The sequence below is a fragment of the Nycticebus coucang genome, chromosome X (assembly GCF_027406575.1).
Source record: "Nycticebus coucang isolate mNycCou1 chromosome X, mNycCou1.pri, whole genome shotgun sequence".
Taxonomy (NCBI): domain Eukaryota; kingdom Metazoa; phylum Chordata; class Mammalia; order Primates; family Lorisidae; genus Nycticebus; species Nycticebus coucang.
In genome coordinates this window covers 11,416,652-11,424,972 of record NC_069804.1, presented here as the reverse complement: position 1 = coordinate 11,424,972, position 8,321 = coordinate 11,416,652, and positions in this window count along the sequence as shown.

Genomic DNA, 8,321 nt, shown 5'->3' with positions numbered 1-8,321 from the left:
CCCCCTTTTTGTTGTTGTTTTTGGCCGGGGCGGGTTTTGAACCCACCACCTCCGGTATATGGGGCCGGCACTCTACTCCTTTGAGCCACAGGTGCTGCCCATGAGTACTTTTTTTTTTTTTTAAATGGAGCTAACACAGTTCAGTGTCTACCATTTTACATGCAATGTTGTCTGAACTCATTTAATCCTCACAGCACTGTAAGATGGATCTTATTATTATACCCAATTTAAAGATGACAAAACTGAGGCACAGAGAGATTTAGTAACTCAGCCACAGTCACAAGTAGACACGGCCAAGATTCAAGACCAAGTTGTTCAATTCTATTATCTCTGCCTCTAACCACTGGGATACACTTGCTTGTTCATAGACTCCTGGGCTATAAAAATGTGAAAAGCATCTCTGTCTGCTTCATTCATCCAGCTACCACTCAAGAAACATTTATTGGATGGGTGCTAGGGCTCTTTCCTATAATCCTAGCACTCTGGGAGGTCGAGGTGGGTGGATTGCTTGAGCTCAGGAGTTTGAGACCACCCTGAGCAAGCATGAGACACCGTCTCCACTAAAAATAGAAAAACTAGCCAGGCATCGTAGTAGGCACCTGTAGTCCCAGTTACTCAGGAGGCTGAGGCAAAAGGATGGCCTAAGCCCAAGAGTTTGAGATTGCTGTGAGCTGTGATGCCACAGCACTCTACCAAGGGAGAGAAAGTGAGACTCTGTCTCAAAAAAAAAAAAAAAAGCAAGCAAGAAAGAAACATTTATTAAGCACTTACTGTTTGCTAGGCATTGTACCAGATCCCCCCAAAATAATAATCTATATAATTTAATGCAATACCTGTCCTCAAAGTTGCATTTCAGTCGGGGAGACACATAAGACAATACCACTTTAACCTTCCAACAGAAAAGGCTCGAGCAACTCTAGGCAGATCAGAATCAACATTATTTCACTTGGGGAGTAAAGTACAGATGCAAAGATACAGACTTTCCTCCACGGAGTGTAGCTGACTACCTGGCCCATCATGAATTAATTGACCCCTGGAGGCAAGTGCTCTTGGGGCCTTTGTGCATCAGGAAGGATTGTGTGAAAATAATTATTCTGTGTCAATTTTAAATAAAAAAGCTTAAAAAATAAAAGCAGCCATGAATTTGAACTGTGGATGTTGAAAGTGGAGGGAAACACAGAAAATCCCTCCCATAAAACTCAACAGAATCATGTACAATAAATGAGCCTGCCTGCCCCTGTTATTTTTAACTTTTTTTCCTTTACATTCAGGCCATGAGCTGTAAAGGGAACCAGGGATGTAGACATATGTCATAAGAAACTTATTGAAAAAACCTTCAAATATGTTCTATTTTTCACCAACACCAAATACTCCCGTCCACTCTTCTTTCCCTGTAAGAGCGAGACCTGCTTTTGGAATCCAACTGCTCTTCCTGATTTAGGTTACACCCCAAATGGCTGCATGATGCCAAATTGATGATTTTTGTTTATGATGTCTCCTTGAAACATGCCACATAATTATGCAATCGCATCACAGCGAATGTGGTTTATTGGGAGGCCTCCCGACAGAACTGTTTGGCTAATCATTCTCCTGGAGGATCTGTCTCCTAGGATACTTCTCATACCCATTTGTAGCAAGGAACAAATACAGAGCCAGCCAGCTTTTCCACCCAACCATTCACTCTCAGTCTTTTGTACATTGTTGTAACTAAGGAAAGGGGGGGAGGGAAAGTGCTCATGGCAGGGTTTCTTTAAAAACATCACAACTGAGCAATTACTAAAGGTTACTCAGAGCCAGCAGATGGAGCAGATACGATGGTCTCCGATGAGCTTTTTGGCTGATGGTGAATCAATGCTGAAGTTAAGACCTGCTTGCTCTTATTTTAGGAAAAACCGAGGCCCTTTTCTCCCCACTTATACTGGGAAGGGCAGGGCAGCATTTGGGCTTATCACTAACTCACTAATTTTTCCTTCAGCCCATGAAGCCTGATCTTTCCTGCAATCAAAACATGATGAAAAGGCTTAGCAGACTATTGGAAAAGTATTTCATTTTCTTTAAAGTTCAACCTGGGAGTGCATTCTACTCCCGATTTTACAGAACTCTGCTAAGCACAGAGGGCATTGCTTGGTTCTACTGAAGGTATAAAAACTAAACACAGCACTTTTTCTTGAAGAGTAGAGGGAATGTATTTGCTATCTGTCCTTTCTTGGGCCCCATTTCCTGCCAGTTCTTTTATCAGGCCAACATTTGTAGACACAGTAAGTTCATTTGTGAAAACTCTGTCTGGCTTTGGTCTGTCATCTGTGTTTTTTTGTTTGTTTGTTTATTTGTTTTTGTTTGTTTTTTTGAGACAGAGTCTCACTTTGTCACCCTCGGTAGAATGCCATGGTGTCATAGCTCACAGCAACCTCCAACTCTTGGGCTCAAGCGATTTTCTTGCTTCAGCCTCCTGAGTAGCTGGGACTACAGGTGCCCACCACAACGCCCAGCTAGTTTTTCTATTTTTCTATAGTAGAGAATGGGTCTTGCTCAGGCTGGTCGTGAAATCCTGAGCTCAAGCAATCCACCAGCCTCAGTTTCCCAGAGTGGCAGCATTACAGACGTGAGCCACTGCGCACGGCCTTGTCTTCTGTGTTTTTAAATATACTTGAGTTATTCTACTGCCATTCTATTTAGTAGCCACCCACATTTGGAGTACTTCCACCTTGAGTGGTAGACATATCTTTTTTTTATCCCCATTTGAGAATTTGTTTTAGAATTTAGAATCCGTGTTTTAGGTTTCAGGACGGGCAGAGATAGACACTATTGATTCCCAATAAAGCAGTCTACATAATTTTCAATGCCTGGTACAATGAAAATGTGTATATATAGAAATGACACTCATCAAAAATCAAGTAGGTGGGAGGGGGGAAGAGGGGCTGGCTAAACCCACACTTAATGGGTTCACTGTACAATGCTCACTATCTGGGTAATGAATGGGCACATCCGTAACTTTGACCCAAATGGTACAAAGACAATGCATGCAATGTATGCAACCAAAATGCTTATATACCTGGAATATTCTGAAATAAAAACAAATAAGGAAATACATAGTATAATAATAAACGAAAATGTGGGGTCTCTTGTTCAAAAGTTGTTGAGATTTTCAAGACAGTGACAACAGAGCGTTAAATCAAGCACAGGGTCCTTCTGAGTGTAGGGCTCTTCTGAGCTCTGGGCCCTGTGACTGCAGAGGTTTCACATGCAGGAAACCAGCCCCAAATCTTCATTATTCACAGGCAATTTGAAGGTTACCTAGGCCCTGTGTTTTCCCTTGTCTGCTTTCCTACTTGCTGGCTTGGAACAAATCTCTGGCCCTTTGGAAACTGCTACATTAATTATGGACTGGGAAAATAAATGATATCAAATGAAATTTATTAATTCGACTACCAGCTAGAACAAAAGGCATTTGATAGGGGGATAGGTAGAGATACTAAATAGAAACTTCTCCATTGCCTGATTAATTCATTTGTGTTCAGTGTGAAATAGGACAAAGTGAATGGAAGGACAGGAAAACCACTAAAATGAAATTCAGATCCTCAAAAGTTGAACATAGAGTCACCATATGACCCAGCAATTCCACACCTAGTTCTATACCGAAAAGAATCGAAAACAGGGACTCAAACAGACTCTTGAATACCAATGTTCACAAACAGCACTGTTTATAATAGTCGAAAAGTGAAAACAGCCCAAATGCTGATCACTGGATGAATGGTCAAATAAACGCTGGTATGTGCTTATTGGGGGAGGAAATGTAATGGCTCCTCAACCTTTATAAGTTCATATTTCGACTGACCCTGTAACAAAAGACGGATTAACCAGAGAAAAACTGGCCATGTGGAGTGGCTCATGCCTGTAATCCCAGCACTCTGGGAGGCCGAGGCAGGTAGATTGTTTGAGCTCAGGAGTTCAAGACCAGCCTGAGCAAGAGCTAGACCTCATCTCTACTAAAAACGGGAAAAAACCAGCGGGACGTTGTGGGGGACACCTGTAATTCCAGCTACTTGGGGAGCTGAGGCAAGAGGATCTTTTGAGCCCAAGAGTTTGAGGTTGCTGTGAGCTGTGATGATGCCACAACACTCTACTGAGGGCAACAGAGTGAGACTCTGTCAAAATAGAAAGAAAGAAGAGAGAGAGAGAAAGAAAAGAAAGAAAGAGAAAGAGAGAGAGAGAAAGAAAGAAAGGCCATTTATTAACTTGTGCAGAGCATGTCATGCAGGAGAAACCTCAACGACAAGTCACTTACAGCAGTGGCTTAGGACTCTGGTTTCTGTAGCATCTTCAACAAAGAACATAAACTCCAGAGAAGTGACAAGACAAGGGAAAGCAGTTTTAGACTTTAAGAAGTCGGAAACTGTGGGAAGGAAAACGGATGGAGGGAAGGCGAGGGAGGAAGGCTCGTTCATAGATTCCTCTGCTACCTCTCCGAGCTGGTAGGAGTTGTCTCCAGTAAAGAATTCCTATCTTGGGCGGCGCCTGTGGCTCAGTGAGTAGGGCCCCGGCCCCATATAACGAGGGTGGCGGGTTCAAACCCAGCCTCGGTCAAACACCATCCAAAAAATAGCCGGGCGTTGTGACAGGCGCCTGTAGTCCCAGCTATTTGGGAGGCTGAGGCAAGAGAATCGCGAAAGCCCAAAAGCTTGGAGGTTGCTGTGAGCTGTGACGCCACAGCACTCTATGGAGGGCGGTAAAGTGAGACTCTGTCTCTACAAAAAAGAAAAGAGAATTCCTATCCTGTCTTTAGGCAGAAAGGGGAGAGAGTTGAAAGTTTTTCCTCCTCCATTTGCTGCTTCCTAGTTGTCTTTAACTCAAAAATACTTATGTCAAAGAGGTGTATTTTGGGCTGACACATTCCGGCTTCCCTCACTTACAAAGGAATCATAAAAAGGAACAAACAGGGCGGCGCCTGTGGCTCAGTCGGTAAGGCGCCGGCCCCATATACCGAGGGTGGCGGGTTCAAACCCGGCCCCGGCCAAACTGCAACCAAAAAATAGCGGGGCGTTGTGGCGGGCACCTGTAGTCCCTCTACTTGGGAGGCTGAGGCAAGAGAATCGCTTAAGCCCAGGAGTTGGAGGTTGCTGTGAGCTGTGTGAGGCCACGGCACTCTATCAAGGGCGATAAAGTGAGACTCTGTCTCTACAACAAAAAAGAAACAAACAACTTGGCACTTGAATAGCATGGGTTTGAACCACATGGAATGTTGTCTTTTTTTTTTTTTTTGAGACAGAGTCTCATTTTGTCGCCCTGGGTAAAGTGCCATGGCGGCATAGCTCACAGCTCACAGCAACCTCAAACTCCTCGGCTCAAGCGATTCTCTTGCCTCAGCCTCCCGAGTAGCTGGAACTACAGGTGCCCCACACAACACCTGGTTATTTTTACAGAGTCTTGCTCTGGCTCAGGCTGGTCCTGAACTCCTGATCTTAGGCAATCCACCTGCCTCAGCCTCCCAGAGTGTTAGGATTACAGGCGTCAGCCACTGCGCCTGGCAAACATTTTTTGAAGAATTGTGACACTTTGAAAAAAACTCACAAACCAACTATCTAGATATATTTCTAGATAGCCTAGAAATTAAAAAATTAAGAAGCTAGGTATGTCATGAATGCATAAAATGCATGTAGATACTGGTTTATTTTATCATTTACTACCATGAAATCTATTATAAAAGTTAAATTTTATCAAAACTTATGCACAAAAACACTTACAGCCCGTGCATGATGCCATTAGCAGTCCAGAGAACATAAGCAACTGTACAGACGCAGTATTCAATCGGAATTTCCTAGAATTCTCTGCAGCACCTACTGTACGGCTGTCATAACTTTGTAGCCACCTCTTGGTGCTGTTACGGTGAGCTCAAGTGCTGTGAGTATCCTCTTAAAACGCTGTGTGACTCGAATAATCCCTGCATGAGCAGTTCATCTCTCCAGTCAATTGTAGATTTACTGTGATCTCTCACAGTTCTGCGTATTTTTCATCCTATTTTGTGCAATACTGTAAACCTTGAATAACACCACAGGACCTGGGTGAAGTGCCACTCGTGATGCTAGCAGGGCTCCCAAGAAGCAGAGAAAAGTCATGGCATTACAAGGAAACGCTGAATTGCTGGAGATACAGCAGATGGAGGTCTGCAGCTGCGCTTGCTACTATTCTATGGTAAATGGATCCAGCATAAGAAATAATGTAAAAGAAAAAAAAAAGAAAAAGAAAAGGACACTGTGAGGCTGGGCTGTGGCTATCCTAGCAATTACAAAACCTCGCACTTTTTGTGAAATTCAAAATATGTGTCAATTGGGCAGCGCCTGTGGCTCAGTCGGTAGGGCACCGGCCCCATATACTGAGGGTGGCGGGTTCAAACCCGGCCCTGGCCGAACCGCAAACCAAAAAAATAGCCGGGCGTTGTGGCGGGCGCCTGTAGTCCCAGCTACTCGGGAGGCTGAGGCAAGAGAATCGCTTAAGCCCAGGAGTTGGAGGTTGCTGTGAGCTGTGTGAGGCCACGGCACTCTACCGAGGGTGATAAAGTGAGACTCTGTCTCTACAAAAAAAAAAAAAAAAAAATATGTGTCAATTGACCGCTTCTGATATTTGTAAGGATTCTGGTTAGCAGCAGGCCATTAGTTGTTAAGTTTTTGGGGAGTCGAAAGTTCTATGTGAGGCCAGGCACACTGGTTCACCTTGTAATCCTTGCACTTTGGGAGGCCGAGGCGGGTGGATTGCTTGAGCTCAGGAGTTCAAGACCAGCCTAAGCAAGAATGAGACCCTGTCTCTAAAAACTAGCCGGGCGTTGTTGCAGGCATCTATAGTCCCAGCTACTTGGGAGGCTGAGGCAAGAGGATTGCTTGAGCCCAAGAGTTGGAGGTTGCTGTGAGCTGGGATGTCACAGCAGTCTCCTGAGGGTGACAAAGTGAGACTCTGTCTCAAAAAAAAAAGTTCTACACAGATTGTTGACCACACAGGAGAGTAGGTGCCTCTAACTCCCTTATTATTCCAGAGTCAACTGTATTGATACCTGCTACATGGATGAGGCCTGAAAACATTATGCTAAGTGAGAAAAGCCAGCCTCAAAAGGTCACATATTCTATGATCTCATTTAATGAAATTTCCAGAATAGACAACTCTGTAGAGACAGAAAGCAGAATGATAGTCGGAGAGGTGGTGGTGGGGGTAGGGAAATGGGTGGCGGTGGGCAATGAGGAGTGATTGCTAATGATTTCCCTTTGGGATGAGGAAGCAGCCATAAGCAATCTGCAAATGATTGTGCCTGGCTGTGTTACAATAAAACTTTATTTTGTGAACAATGGTATTTGAATTTCATATAATTTTCACATGTCATAAAATAACATCTTTTTGTTTTCAGTCCTTTAAAAATCGAAAAACCATTCTTAGCTTGAAGGGGCATATAAACACAGGCAGAGGGTGAGAATTGGCTTGAGACCACAATTTACCGACTCCTGTTCTAGAAGGAAAACCATCAGCTAGGGGAGAAATTGTTGGGAGAAAAAGTAAAGCGTATTTTTTTACTCAAAATTTGGAGTGGAAGATGAGGGGACAAACAGTATTTAATTCCTCTCTCAGGTTTTGTACTGTGAGGGGGAATATTGCAAATTCCCATTTTATGTGGGCTGTGATTATGGATACAGCAAAAGAGGACTTCCACCTAACAGCACTGTGGGACGCTTTTGAAAACACACACAGATGCTACAGTTTATTTAAACAAAAAAGATTATAGACGCCAGCAACAACATAAATACCCTGCAATCTTTTTATTTTAAAAATATAGGGCGGCACCTGTGGCTCAAGGAGTAGGGCGCCGGTCCCATATGCCGGAGGTGGCGGGTTCAAACCCAGCCCCGGCCAAAAAAATCACACACAAAAAAATATATATAATGTAAGTTTAACTATGTTTAAAAGATCTTCAGAGGCTGGGCACTATGGTTTATACCTTAATCCTAGCACCCTGGGAGGCCGAGGTACATGGATCCCTTGAGCTCAGGAGTTTGAGACCAGCTTGAGCAAGAGTGAGACCCTATCTCTACTAAAAATAAAAATTTAGCCGGGCATGGTGACAGGCATCTGTAGTTCCAGCTATTGGGGAGGCTGAGGCAGGAGGATCACTTGAATCCTGGAGTTTGAGGTTGCTGTGAGCTAGGCTGACGCCATGGCACTCTAGCCTGGGCAACAGAGTAAGACACTGTCTCAAAAAATAAATGAACAGGGTGGCACCTGTGGCTCAGTCAGTAAGGCGCCGGCCCCATATACCAAGGGTGGCAGGTTCAAACCCAGCCCCG